This window comes from Cannabis sativa, chromosome 7 (assembly GCF_029168945.1).
Source record: "Cannabis sativa cultivar Pink pepper isolate KNU-18-1 chromosome 7, ASM2916894v1, whole genome shotgun sequence".
NCBI lineage: Eukaryota > Viridiplantae > Streptophyta > Magnoliopsida > Rosales > Cannabaceae > Cannabis > Cannabis sativa.
The window spans coordinates 46,669,588-46,686,106 of record NC_083607.1 but is presented as its reverse complement, the minus strand read 5'-3'; positions in this window follow the sequence as shown (position 1 = coordinate 46,686,106).

Genomic DNA, 16,519 nt, shown 5'->3' with positions numbered 1-16,519 from the left:
ATTTATCTTTCGAGATCTAACACTATTATGTATGTCTAATGGTGAAAATCCACTAGGGATTTATCTCATTAGATAAACAAGCCAAGTTAGACCAACAATGAAGATCCGAAATTAAACTACAACTTAATAACAGAAAATAACATGGTTCAATATAAATTCATACACAATTCAGAAATTATAAACATATAGCAAGTAGGAATGACAAGTGAAAATACTAAAACATACAATCCTAAATAATTTCTAAGGTTTTCAACAAACTGATATCAGTGTCCCGTTTAGGCGAGAGTCAAAGCTACCATTCATTGAATAGAGTTGTCAGCTCATCTAAAATGTTAAACATTCTAGCAACCTTTTATTCGATCAAGATTGGAATTCAGCGTTGTCCCGTTTAGGCGAGAGTCAAGGCAATTCTATCTTATGAGCTTCCACCATTGTTTCATAATTTGCAAGTCAAGTATGGTCGCCACCATTAGGGTGATCCATACCATACAAAACACTTACAAACTACTTATCATTCGAGATTAAACGGTGCGAAATTGCTAATGAACGTTCCTCCATTAGGGAGGATTACTCACTAAAACAAACGCAGTGTAAAATCCATAATGGAGATCGAATATCTTAATAATAAAGCTCATTATTTAAACAGAGTTGTATTTTCTTTGATTCTCTTTATTGAATCTATTTATTTTAAATATATATTTACTAATTAAAATTTCCAATTTAGAATGAAAAATTCTAAATATAAATTTTAATTTAATATTTATAAATTTTACTTAGATGGATATGAAAATAACATGAATTATTTCCATCTTAGTAATAATTTCCAATAAATATTTAGAAAAATATTCAATTTAAGTTGTTACAAAATTAATTTAAATTAATTTACAACTCAAATTTAATTTTCTATAAATATATATTGCATTTCGAAAAATTAAAGTATTCAAGGACACAATTTTCGAAAATGCATGTTAAAATAAAAAATTAATCCTGGAAAAATTATTCTAATTTAATGTTGGCCCAAAATTAATTAATAAAATTAATTTACAACAAAAAATATAATTTTCCTATTTAATTAAATATATATATAAGAGAAATTTCAAATATTTAAGTATGATGATGAAAATCAACTTAAACATTAATTTTCTATTTAATTAAATACACTAGAAAAATACTTCAAGCAAAAATATCATCTATCTAGATTTTCCTTTGACTAATTAATTCAATTTCTAATAATATACTTTAATTCAATTTATTTTAAATTAATCAATAAATGAAAAAAATCATTGATTTAAGTTGGTCCAAAATTAAAATAAATAATTTACAACTTTAATCTATTTTTCAAATAAAATTCGAAATTCCAGCATTTAAGAAATGCAATTTCGAAATTTGATTAATAAAATAGAAAAAAAAAATATATATTTTGAAAATTATTTAAATTTAGTTGAAAAAATAAATTTCAACTAAAATAATTTTCTATTTAATTAAGTGTCATGAAAAAGAATATTTAAGTATCATGGTGAAAATCAACTTAGATATTTAATTTTCAAATTAATTAAATGTATTAAATTCAAGAAATAAATAATTAAGTGTAGAGAAGGCTTAATTATTAATCTCTAGTTTAATACTAGGAAAAATATACTTAAAATAAATTGTACCAAAATTAATTATTTAAATAATTAATTTCACAATGTATAATATTTTCCTATTTAATACTAGAAATAATAAGTAGTCTAGAAATAACTATCTAGAAAATATCTTATTTGACTAAGTATCTTTTCCACAAAATTTGAAATTTTCAAATTTAAATTTAATTAAATATCGAAAAATTAAGTTGTAACCACTTAATTTAAAAATATTCCATTTTAAGTTAATATTCGAAAAGATATTAACTTAAAAAATATCTAAAGAATCTTAATAACCAATGCCTAAAATTCCTCAACTTAATTTTGAAATTTTAAATCCAAAAGATATTCAGATTTAAGTTAGTTAGTTGTAGATAACTAAATATCAACTTAAAAAGGAATATTTAATGAAAAATTTAAATTAAGCTTCAGAAAGAATCTAGATGGTTATAATTCTATATTTAATTAAATACAAGAAAATACATATAGTTTAGCTTAGAATAAAAAATTCTTTAAACTATAATTTTCTTAAATTAATTTCAAAATAAATGAAATTAATTATGTTGCTAATCAATTTTATTAGGTTAAACTAGTTTAATTAACCTAGTACAGTTATTCAAATCAGGCAAATGGGCCTTCACAATTGGGGTGGTTCATGTGAGGGGGTGCTGGGTTCAGTATGTCGTACCCACTACTATGGCTCCCAACTCTCACACAAGGCCCAAAATAGAGGAATTTAACCTTAAAAAGAACAACTGTTATTAATTGAATAGGCCCAAAAACTAAATGGGCCTAAATAAATTCTATCAAGAACTATGATAATTTATTTAGCAACAACAACCTATATGCATCTATAATAAAATTAAACACATAGGCTCACACAGACACACTTTGGATGGGTCCTATCATGTTGCTAGGTCATACACAGACGAAAGAAGATTGTAAATATACCTATTACAAATTATTAACTTGACCAAGGGAGCCATCAGATCATTAGATCTGGCAAAAAGTAACCATGGCTATTTGGAATCAAGTAATAATAGGTTTTGAAAACTTACAAACAAGCTAAAACACGAACTCCTGCAACAAGATTAGCTGGATAGTTGGATGTAGGATTTATTTAATTTTAAATTAAATAAATTCGAAATAATTAATTAAATAAAAATAAAAAATTTCGAAAATTTAAAAAAAAAAATTGAAAATTCGAAAATTTTTAAAAAAAAATTAAATTTAAAATTAAACCTACAATTTTGAAAAATTAGGTTTCAACCAACCTAAATATCATTTCAAAAATTTGCTAACTACTTTTAAAAATTTAAATGTTATTTTATAAATAAAAATTAAATAAAAAATTAGAAAAGATAAATGAATATCTTTTTCAGATTTTAAATGTAATTTAAATAAATAAAATAACAAAATTTAAAAGTTAGCAAAATATCTTACATCTTTTTAAAATTACATGATTATAGTTATCTTATTTTAAATTTAAATAAGGTCAAATTATTTAAAAAAGATTTAATTTAAAATATTTTAAATCTGACCTTAAATTTAAAAATAAGATAAGATATAATCAAATTTAAAAATAAGATAGATTATTAAGCAAAAAAGATAGATACTAACTATTTTCAAATTCAAATTACACTAATATCTTGAATTAAGTTTAAAAAATATTAAATTAATTCAAAATGATAATTAGAATTGAATTAGGAATAGTAATAGTATAAATACAGAACTACACAAAAAATCGGAAGTTAATTCCATGAAAAAGCATCAAAAAACGAAAAAATTGTGAGTTGTACGGACAATTTTCGCGATCGCAGGAAAATTTCAGCACAACTACGATTTTTTCGAATCTTCAAAAAATCATAACTAATTCAAATTAAATCAAAATTGAGTTCTGTAAAAAAGTAACTTGCTTAATTTTTTCCATACTATCCAATAAAAATAATTCCAGAAACAGATATTCAATTATTTTTTACGAAAATTCACAAACATCAATCAATCATCAAATAACACTCAATACAACATGATACCATCCAAAACATCAAACAATCGTTTTAAAGTCCAAATTTCTTGCAAGTAAATCAATTACCATGGCTCTAAGGCCAGTTGTTGGAAATTATTTTACCAGGATCTTAGATCTACTCACAAGTATGTTGATTAACACCCTAAATATGAACTTTCTAAAACGATGAAATAAACACATATAAAGTTTAGGAAACCTTACATTGGGTGCATCGGAATATAATGACTCCTTCCGTTCAGATATCTAGCCCTTGATTCCTTTCTGTAGCAGAGCATTATCAATATCTAAACTTGGATCTCTTTCTCTGAATCTTTGATGCTGAAACCTCCTTCTTGCTGAAAGTCTTTCTTCACGATCTTCCTCACTATGATTGAAGTATCACTTGCTGTGTGTGGGCACTACTCATACACTAAGGATTTCGAAATTCAAGAGGAAGAGAGAGAGAGTGGGCTCAGCCAAAGATAGGGAGAGAGAGAGGCTCAGTTTTTTCTGAATCAGAAGTGTCAGAAGAAAGGTGTGAAATTTTAGTGTAAATTTCCTGAAGCCTTCAGTATCTATTTATAGTATTCCACTAGGGTTAGGTTTGAATTATTTTGCATTAAAATAATGAAAATATCAGAGGGAAAAACCCTACAAAAGTGGCCGGCCATATACTAGTGGATTTGGGCCTCTTTTTTTGCAATTTTGCAGTTTTATCTTTTCTGCATCTGATTTTCTCAAAAACGCCAATTTTCTAATTCAACCATTTAAATGCCAATTCTAACTATTTAATAACTATAAATAATTATTAAATAATATTGTCATTTATCATATTTATTAATTGAACCATACAAAGTATCATAATTAACAAATATGCCCCTAAAACTCTTTCTTTACAATTTCGCCCTTACTTAGTGAAAAATTCACAAATAGACATAGTCTAATTTGAGAATTATAATTGATTAATCAAAACCAATTACATGAGTCTTACAAGCAATATTATCTCAACTAGTGCGGGGACCATGGGTCTACATAACCGAGCTTCCAATAAGTAGATCAAGAATTTAGCACTAAAATTCACTAACTTATTAATTCTTCGTTGAATCCACGCATAGAACTTAGAATTGCACTCTCAGTTATATAGAATGCTCTATATGTTCCACCATATAGACACATCATTAGTTATCCATTGTTATAATCCTAATGTGATCAATGATCCTCTATATGAATGATCTACACTGTAAAGGGATTAAATTACCGTTACACCCTACAATGTATTTATTCCTTCAAACACTTGACCCCGTATAAATGATATTTCAGCTTATGTGAAATGAGTAATCCACCATTTATGTTCGTTTGGTCAAGCTCGAAGGAGATCATCCTTTGCTTACTATTCGCCAGATAGAAGCTATAGATTCCATGTTTATGCTAGCGCTCCCACTCAATTGCACTACCGTGTTCCCAAAATGTACGTATCACCCTGACCTAAAAGTAGGCTTAACTAACAAATCAAAGAACACGAATAGCCTCTCGAGATTGAGCTTAATCATATCAGGATTAAGATCATTTGATCTAGGATCAACTAGGCGATATTGACTTGAATAGATATTACGGTAAGTTTAATAAATCTAAGTGAAAGTTCAATATCGGTCCCTTCCGATGCATACTCCATGCATCCAACCTGAGCTTTACTTTAACCAATGCTTTGGAAAGAACATAGCACTTCTCCAAATGCAAGTAAACTCTATTGTAGATTATCATATCAGTAAAACCCTCTGTCTGATAAATCTAGGAAACTTTATTCACATAGTCATGTTTACTTTCCAATGTGTTGACGGCACAATAAACAGGATCAAGTATGTGAAAAGGGTTTCAGAAGAATTTATACATTATGTACATATAATTATGAAATAAATCATGTGAACCATGCAACATTAAATGTTATTTCTGATCTATATTAATAAGTAAATCTGATTATATTGAAATGAGTTTTATTTAGGGCATAAAACCCAACAGTTTGTTCTTCATTGCAGCTGCTTGAAACTTGGGAAAATCTGCACCCAGTAGAGTTGAAGCTTAAAGTTGGAAATGGCGAGTTAGTATCGGTCAAAGCAAAAGGAAAAGCTCGCCTCAAGTTTCAAAAGAGATTTTTACTTTTAGAAAATGTTTTATTTATTCCAAACTTTAGTAGAAACTTGATTAGTGTTTCATGTTTACAAACACATCTTTATAAACTGAATTTTTCGAGTACTACTTGTACAATTTCTCGTAATGGATTTCAATTATGTGTTGCTCACATGGAACAAGGGCTTTCTGTTTTAAGACCAGATATACAAATCGCACTAAACAGTGAACTTTTCAATGTTGCTAAACCTAGAAACCTTAAAAGAAAAGAGATTGATAATGATGAACAAACTTATCAATGGCATTTACGTTTAGGTCACATAGGCTATGATAGACTCAGTAGGCTAACCAAAGACGATCCATTGAAAAATGTCTTCTTAGGTGAATTACCTGTATGCGAGTCCTGCCTAGAAGGAGAAATGACCAAACGTTCTTTCTCTGCAAAGGGAGAGCGTGCCAAACAACCCCTAGGGTTAGTACATTTAGATGTCTGCGGACCCCTGAATGTCAAAGCCCGAGGTGGTTATGAGTATTTCGTCACTTTCATTGACAATTTCTCTAGATACGGTTTCCTTTACCTAATGCAAAAGAAATCTGAAACGTTGAAAAGTTTCAGGAATTTCATGCTTTGGCTCAAAACCAATTAGGTAAAACATTAAAGATCTTGCGAACTGATAGGGGTGGAGAGTATATGGATATGCAGTTCAAAGATCATTTAATTGAATCCCAATATACTGCCCCTAGCACTCCACAACAAAATGGAGTAGTAGAGAGAAGAAATCGTACTCTTTTGGAAATGGTTAGGTCTATGCTGAGTTATTCAACTTCGTCTACGTCCTTCTGGGGATATGCTATACAGATGGCAAACGACATTCTAAATGTTGTTCCATCTAAAGTAGTTCCTAAGACACCCGTCGAACTATGGAATGGTCGTACATCTAGTTTACGCCATTATAGGATTTTGGGGTGCCCTGCTCAGGTCTTGAGAAAGAAAGAAGGCAAACTGGAATCGCGAACTGAAGTTTGCATGTTTGTCGGAAATTCTAAAGAGACTAGGGGTGGACTATTTTATAGTTACAAGGATAACAAAGTGTTTGTTTCTACAAATGCCACTTTCCTTGAAGAAAACTATATTAAAGACTACAAACTGAAAAGTAAAGTTGTGTTAGAGGAAATGCTTTCAGATATAACTCCTTCCAATGTTCTGTCCTCTTCTACTCAAGAAGAGGATAATCCCACTCCCTCAGTTGAAACAACTGAGAGAACTACCACTAAAGTTCCTATTCAGAAGATCACCGCTCCTCGTTGTAGTGGGAAGGTTTCTACTAAACCGTCTCGTTATGGCTTGGATGGTGAAATCAATATGGTCGTTGGTGACGGTATTGAAGACGACCCATTAACCTACAAACAGGCAATGGGAAGTCTAGAACGGAAACGATGGTCAGCCGGCATGGATTCAGAAATGGATTCTATGAAAAAGAACAAAGTCTGGGAATATGTAGACGCACCCGATGACTATCATCTAATCGGATGTAAGTGGGTCTACAAGAAGAAAAGAGGCGCTGGAGGTGAAGTTGAAACTTTTAAAGCTAGACTGGTCGCCAAGGGTTACACCCAAAGAGAAGGTGTGGGCTATGAGGAAACGTTTAGTCTGGTCGCCATGCTCAAATCCATCCGAGTTCTTCTCTCCATTGCAGTCGCTTTCGATTATGAAATATGGCGAATGGATGTCAAGACAGCTTTCCTTAATGGAATTCTTGAAGAAACCATCTATATGGAACAACCAGAAGGCTATGTTCTTCCACGGTAGGAAAATAAAGTTTGCAAACTCAATAGGTCCATTTATGGACTTAAGCAAGCTTCTCACTCATGGAACAAAAGGTTTGATGAAATCATCAAGACCTACGGCTTTCTTCAGAAAGAAGATGAACCTTGTGTTTACCAACTCAAGGAAGACCAAGTGGTAGTATTCCTGGTCCTTTATGTTGACGACATTTTGATCATTGGCAACAATGTCAAGAAAATGACTGACATCAAGGAATGGCTAGACACTCAATTCGAAATGAAAGATTTGGGTGAGGCTGCCTATGTTCTCGGTATTCAGATTATCAGAAACCGCAAGAACAGATCCCTTGCTCTCTCTCAAACAACTTACATTGATAAGGTTTTAGAGAGATTCTCAATGACAAACACCAAAGGGGCGACTATACCCTCTAGATATGGTATCCGTCTATCTAAGGAACAGTGTCCCACTGATCCTCAAGAGATAGAGGACATGAGAAGAGTTCCTTACGCTTCTGCAGTTGGGAGTCTAATGCATGTAATGTTATGCACTAGACCTGACATCAATTATGCTTTAGGAATCGTGAGCAAGTATCAAACAAATTTAAGACAGTAACATTGGAGTGCTGTTAAGCATATCCTGAAGTACTTGAAGAGTACAAGACAATTCGTGTTAGTCTACAAGGGTGGTGCTTTAAATCCCATAGGCTATACCGATTCAGATTTCCAGGCATCTCTTGATGATAGGAAATCTACATCAGAGATGGTGTTTACTCTTGGGGGTGGAGCAGTGGTTTGGAGAAGTGCTAAACAAACCGCAATTTCAGACTCTACCATGGAGGCAGAATACATAGCTGCTGCAGAGGCTGCCAAAGAACTTGTCTGGCTGAGAAAGTGTTGGGTTTTATGCCCTAAATAAAACTCATTTCAATATAATCAGATTTACTTGTTAATATAGATCAGAAATAACATTTAATGTTGCATGGTTCACATGATTTATTTCATGATTATATGTACATAATGTATAAATTCATCTGAAACCCTTTTCACATACTTGATCCTGTTTATTGTGTTTTCAACACATTGGAAAGTAATCATGACTATGTGAATAAAGTTTCCTAGATTTATCAGACATAGGGTTTTACTGATATGATAATCTACAACAGAGTTTACTTGCATTTGGAGAAGTGCTATGTTCTTTTAAGAGCATTGGTTAAAGTAAAGCTCAGGTTGGATGCATGGAGTATGCATCGGAAGGGACCGATATTTAACTTTGACTTAGATTTATTACACTTACCGTAATATCTATTCAAGTCAATATCGCCTAGTTGATCCTAGATCAAATGATCTTAATCCTGTTATGATTAGGCTCGATCTCGAGAGGCTATCCGTTAGTTAAACCTACTTTTAGGTCAGGGTGATACGTACATTTTGAGAACACGGTAGTGCAATTGAGTGGGAGCGCTATCATAAACATGGAATCTATAGCTTCTATCTGGCGAATAGTAAGTAAAGGATGATCTCCTTCGAGCTTGACCAAACGAAAATAAATGGTGGAGATCTCATTTCACATAAGCTGAAATATCATTTATACGGGGTTAAGTGTTTTAAGGATTAAATACATTGTAGGGTGTAACGGTAATCTAATCCCTTTACAGTGTAGATCATTCATATGGAGGATCATTGATCAAATTAGGATTATAACAATAGATAACTAATGATGTGTCTATATGGTGGAACATATAGAGCATTCTATATACTGAGAGTGCAATTCTAAGTTCTATGCGTGGATTCAACGAAGAATTAATAAGTTAGTAAATTTTAGTGATAAATTCTTGATCTACTTATTGGAAGCTCGGCTATATAGACCCATGGTCCCCGCACTAGTTGAGATAATATTGCTTGTAAGACTCGTATAATTGGTTTTGATTAATCAATTATAATTCTCAAATTAGACTATGTCTATTTGTGAAATTTTCACTAAGTAAGGGCGAAATTGTAAAGAAAGAGTTTTAGGGGCATCTTTGTTAATTATGATACTTTGTATGGTTCAATTAATAAATATGATAAATGACAATATTATTTAATAATTATTTATAGTTATTAAATAGTTAGAATTGGCATTTAAATGGTTGAATTAGAAAATTGGCGTTTTTGAGAAAATCAGATGCAGAAAAGATAAAACTGCAAAATTGCAAAAAGTGAGGCCCAAATCCACATGTATAGGGCCGGCCACTTTTGTAGGGAATTTAAACTGATATTTTCATTATTTTAATGCCAAATAATTCAAACCTAACCCTAGTGGAATGCTATAAATAGATAGTGAAGGCTTCAGGAAAATTACACTAAATTTTTTACACTTCTGATTCAGAAAAAACTGAGCCTCTCTCTCTCCCTATCTTTAGCCGCCACTTTGCTCTCTTCCTTCCCTCTTCAATTTCGAAATTCTTAGTGTGAGAATAGTGCCCACACACAGCAAGTGATACCTCAACCATAGTGAGGAAGATCGTGAAGAAAGACTTTCAGCAAGAAGGAGTTTCAGCATCAAAGATTCAGAGAAAGAGATCCAGGTGCAGATATTGATAATGCTCTGCTAAAGAAAGGAATCAAGGCCTAGATATCTGAACGGAAGGAGTCATATTATTCCGCTGCACCCAATGTAAGGTTTCCTAAACTTTATATGTGTTTATTTTATCGTTTTAGAAAGTTCATATTTAGGGTGTTAATCAACATACTTCTGAGTAGATCTAAGATCCTGGTAAAATAATTTCCAACAGAAAGTTCTTCACAGGTCTCGGTGTTGTCCCTGGAATGGAAAAACCACTGGTTTTGCTTTGTGATAACACTGGAGCCATAGCCAATAGTAAGGAGCCTCGAAGCCACAAGAGAAGCAAGCATATAGAAAGGAAATATCACATCATCAGAGAATATGTGGCAAGAGGGGATGTACTGGTGGAGAAAGTGGACGCAGAGGACAACCTAGCTGATCCATTCACCAAGGTCTTGGCAGGAACTGCATTCGAAAAGCACCGTCAGAATTTAGGATTAATTGATATGTACTGATTAGTTTTATATTAGTGCAAGTGGTAGTGTGTTGGGTTTTATGCCCTAAATAAAACTCCATTTCAATGTAATCTCTATTATTCAATATCAATAACGAAACAAAAGTATTTTTCACTCATTTGTGTGTCATTTGGTTCATGTTATCATTTACTTGTTTATTTGATTTATAAATTCATCCAAACCCTTTTCACATTTATGTTCTTGTTTGTTGTGTTGTCAGCACAGTGGAAAGTAATCAAGATAATGTGATTAAAGATATATTCCTAGATTTATCAGTACACAGGGTTTAACTGATATGACAATCTACAACATAGTTTACTTGCACCTTGGATAAGTGTTATGTTCTTTCCAGAGCATTGGTCAAAGTAAAGCTTGCATTGGATGCATGGAGTATGCATCGGAAGGGACCGATATTGAACTTTGATTCAGATATATTAAACTTGTCGTAATATCTGTTCAATTCAATATCACCTAGTTGATGATAGATCAAATGATCTTAATCCTGATATGGTTAGGTTCAATCTTATGAGTATTACACATGTTCTTTGATTTGTTAGTTAAGCCTACTTTTGGGTCAGGGTGATACGTACATTTTAGGAACATGGTAGTGCAATTAAGTGGGAGCGCTAAACATAGATATAGAATCTATAGCTTCTATCTAGCAAATAGTAAGTGAAATGATGATTTCCTTCGAGCTTGGCTAAATAGAGATAAATGGTTGAGTACTCATTTCACTTCGCTGAAATATCATTTATATGGGGCTAAGTGTTTTAAGGATAAAATACATTGAAGGGTGTAACGGTAATTTAATCCCTATACAATGTAAATCATCTATAGAGGATCATTGATCAAATTGGGATTATAATAATGGATAATTAATAGCGTATCTATATGGTGGAACATATAGAGCGTTCTATATAGCTGAGAGTGCAATTCTGAGTTCTATGCGTGGATGCAATGAGGAATTAATAAGTCAGTGAATTTACTTGGTAAGTTCTTGGTCTGCTTATTGGAAGCTCAGATATATAGGCCCATGGTCCCCATACTAGTTGAGACAATACTACTTGTAAGACTCAGTTAATTGATATTGATTAATCAATTATAATTCTAAAATTAGACTATGTCTAGTTTGTGAATTTTCACTAAGCAAGGGCAAAATTGTGAAGAAAGAGTTTCTAGGGTACATTTGTTAATTAAGAGACTTTGGTTAGTCTAATTAATAAATATATTAAATGAAAATATTATTTAATAATTAATTTCAGTTATTAAATAGTTGGAATTGGCATTTAAATGGTTGAATTTGAAAATTGGCATTTTTGAGAAAATGAGATGTAGAAATGATAAAATAGCAAAACTGCAAAAGTGGGGCCCAATATCCAAAGCCCAGGCCGGCCACTAGTATAGGCTTTTATCATTTATTTTTTCATTATTTTAATGCCGAATAATTCTAACCTAACCCTAGGTGGCATCCTATAAATAGGTAGTGATGGCTTCAGGAAAAAGATGATGCATCTTAATTCCTTCAGAGAAAACCTGAGTGCCTTCTACCATAAACCTAGCCGCCACTCTTCCTCTCTCTTCTTCACTATTGAAACCGAACCCCTTGAGTGATAGAGTGAGTGCCCACACACATCAAGTGGTACCTCAATCATAGTGTGGAAGATCGTGAAGAATCCAGATTCAACAGAAGGACATTCGGGCTCAGATCTTGGTGATACTCTGCGACAGAAAAGATACAAGGGTTAGAGATCTGAGTGGAAGGAGACATTACATTCCGCTGCAATCACTGTAAGGTTTCTCATACTTTATATGTGTTTATTTATTATCGTTTTTGAAGTTCATATTTAGGATGTTAAACAACATACTTGTTAGTAAATTTAAGATCCTGGTAAAATATTTCCAACATGCTTCCCTCTACATCAAATTGAAACTGATTGCAAAACGGTTACAGACGCTTTAGCAGCTACTAAAGAAGACATCTCCCTATTTGGAGACCTCATCAAGCAAATTAAATCAGCTTTATCTCATTTCCCCAATGGCTCAATCACTCATGTCAATCACACCGCTAATACTTTTGCTCACAAACTTGCAAAATTAGCTTTGAAGTTAGATGAAGTTGCTGGACTGGAGATGACCCATGTAATCTAGCTGCTCTCCTCTTGCCTTAAGGGCATCGCTGCTCTCTCTCTCTCTCTCTCTCTCTCTCTCTCTCTCTCTCTCTCTCTCTCTCTCTCTCTCTCTCTCTCTCTCTCTCTCTCTCTCTCTCTCTCTCTCTCTCAAAAATAAATAAATAAATAAATAAATATCCATCTCTATCCACTAAATCGTTAGTTAGCATTTAATATTCTAAAAAAGAAATCATGATAGTCATCTCTCTCTCTATATCGTATTTTATACTCTGTTGAAGTTGAAGCCTAAGTCGTAGTCGCCCACTCGCTATCGAAACTCCCCACTCGAAGAAGACGTAGCCGTTAGCCGTAGCCGTAACCTAACCCGAAGAAGACGGAAATTCCCCACTCGCTATCGATGACGATCGAAGAAAACGGAAACTCCCCACTCGTAGATGATTAAAGATAGCAAACCACAACAACTCATGATAAATATTTTACTCATTTGGTCATTGATACTATAAAGGTAAAATTAAACAAAAAGTAATTTTACACATAAAAATTACTAAAAAAAAGTAGAAGACTGCCGGAGTGAGAAATTTTTTATAATAGTGAGTGTGACCAATTTGCTAAATGAGATTGATACATGAATTCTTAATAGAAAGGGAAAATGCGGAATGGAAGTCAGGAGATAATGGAATCATATTAGATAGATTGATACTGTAATTGGCAAAAATCATAATCATTGTTGATACAAATTACAAACCCTTTAGAGAGTACATTCTTTCTTCTAGAAATTCATAGGTTGGATCAATAAAAATCTAATTTAATTTTAGTAAAGATAATATACCTCTCTTTCTATTGTATATTGTTACCAGTATTGATATGCTTAGGAAAATTTGATTTTTTATGCTTACATTTGGTTAAAAAAAAATTCCTAAACAAATAATAACTAATATTTGTAGGATATGACAATTTTTATGATATTCCTAAAATACTCCCATTTACATCACCCCCATTTACACAATCGGACTCCCATCGGACCCCACATCGGACACAATCGGACCCCATATCTGACCACCATCGGATCCATCGGACCATATCTGCTACTAATTTGTTTTTTTAATACATAAAAAAATAGCATCAGGTGACCATCGGACCACCATCGGACCCCATCGGACTAGATATACTACCAATTTTTTTTTTTTTTTTTTTTTGTACTTTAAAAAAGTAGCACCAGGTGACCATCAGACCCCATCGGACTACCATTTTTTTTTTTATGTTTTTGCACTAAAAAGAGTATGGGAAATTTGAGAGGGGTATTTTTGGGTTTTAGATAAAGTGGTCATATATTTTCAATGGTGATATGTATTAGTTTAGAGATAAAATATTAAGTATATATAAGTATAGAAAATCAAATTTCCCTATGCTTAATGACAACTTTTAGAACAGATGTAATTTTTTATGGGTGTCTATTCATATGCAGGGCCGGCTATAAGCATGTGCATCCTGGTCTATTCATTAATTTTTTAAAAATACATATTCTATTCATTCCAAAGATATTTTTTTTATCTTATATATAATTCTTTTCAATTAGCTATCAAAAGTTAAAAATTAAGAGAAAAAAATTATGAATTTTAAGTAGAAGGTTAATGTTAGCTTAAAGTTGTAAGAGGATAAATAATAATTTTAATAAAATAGTTTAAATTTTTTGGTGTTTAATATTGTAAATTATATAATCGTAATATAATAATATTTGAAAATATTATTAGTTTTTTATTGTATTTTTTTAAGGGCCCAAATTTTAAGATTAGAACAGGGCCTCAAAAATCCTTATGACACAATACAATTCTTTTTTATTAAAATTTACATTTTTTTATTGGGAAATTATGTTAAAAGCACAGTAAAGTTAATTAATACACAACAAAATAGAGTTAGACATTTTTTTTTTGAATGAAATATCAACTTCATTAAATCAAGAGTATTCAGAAAACAAGATATCCCTCAAATTGGGCCAAATATCTTGTTCTAAAATGCAACCACTAGAGATAAATCGAGACTGCCTTGCAATAGCATGAGCAACTCGATTTGCTGATCGTTTAACAAATCGTATCTTAACATTATTAAAAGACAATAACAACAAGCGACTGTTGGAATTTATTTTACCAGGATCTTAGATCTACTCACAAGTATGTTGTTTAAACACCCTATATATGAACTTTCTAAAACGATAAATTAAACACATATAAAGTTAAGAAAACCTTACATTGATGCAGCGGAATTAATGTCTCCTTCCACTCAGATCTCTAACCCTCGTATCCTTTCTGTAGCAGAGTATAATCAAGATCTGAGCTCGAATGTCCTTCTTCTTCAAGTTTGTTCCTTCACAGTCTTCCAATCTATGATTGAGTTACTACTTGCTGTGTGTGGGCACTCACTCTTTCAGTAGGGTCAAGAAATTGATGAAGAGAAAAGAGAAGGATGATTTCGGCCAGGTATAGAAAATGGGGAAGGCTCAGTTTTCTGAAGAGAGAAATTTCTGTCAGAAGATGTTATTCAAAGATGTGTTTTTGACTGAGCCATCACTTTCTATTTATAGGCAACTACTAGGTTTAGGTTAGGAATTATTTGGCATTAAAATAATGAAAAAATCAATTTGAAACTCCACAAATAGTGGTCGGCCATGGTGTGTTAGTGGGCCCCACTTGATTTTGCAGTTTTAACAAATTTTATTTCTATTTTCTCAAAAACGCTAATTTTCCAATTCTAACCTTTTAAATGCCAAAACTAATTATTTAATAACTAAAATAGATTATTAAATAATATTGTCATTTAATTTAATTATTAACTAGACATATAAAGTCCATTAATAAATAAATAAACTTAGAATCTCTTTTCTTTACAATTTCACCCATGCTTAGTGAAAATTCATAAAAATAGACACAGTGTAACTTTAGAATTATAATTGATCAATCACGAATCAATTAATGAGTCTTACAAGCAGAATGTTCTCAACTAGAATGGGTACCATGGATCTATGTGCTGAGCTTCCAATAAGTGAACCAAATTTACGAAGTAAATTCCTACTTATTAATTCTTCGTTGAATCCACTCTTAGAACTTAGAATTGCACTCTCAGACTTATATAGAGCATATTATATGTTCCACGATATCAATATGCTATCTCATTTAACCATTGTTATAATCTTATTGTGATTTAAAGATCCTCTATATAGATGATCTACATCAAGATGGGATTTCTTTACCGTTCTCACCCCTCAATGTATTTTGCCCCTTAAAACACTTAGCTACCTGTAAATGGTGTTTAGTGATCTAATAATTAGTCAGTTAAACAAGAGCTCATCCATTTACTTCTATTTGCTAAGCTCGAAGGGAATCATCACTTGACTTCTATACACCAGTAGAAGCTATAGATTCCATATTTATGTTCAGCACTCCCACTCAATCGTACTATCATGTTCCCAAAATATACGTATCACCCTGACCTAAAAGTAGGCTTAACTAATAAATCAAAGAACATGAATAGTACTCCTGAGTTGAGCCTAAGCATATCAGGATTTAGATTCTTTTAATCTTAAGATCAACTACTGATATTGACTTGGAAAGATATATATAACGGTAAGTTTGTAATATCTTAACTTAGTTGCAATATCGGTCCAGTCCAATGTATACTCCATACATTCGATACTAGTATACTTTACTAATGTCCTGGAAAGAACATAACACTTACTCCAAGTGTAAGTACACATCATCGCTGATTATCACATTAGTGTAAATCCAATAACACTGATGAAA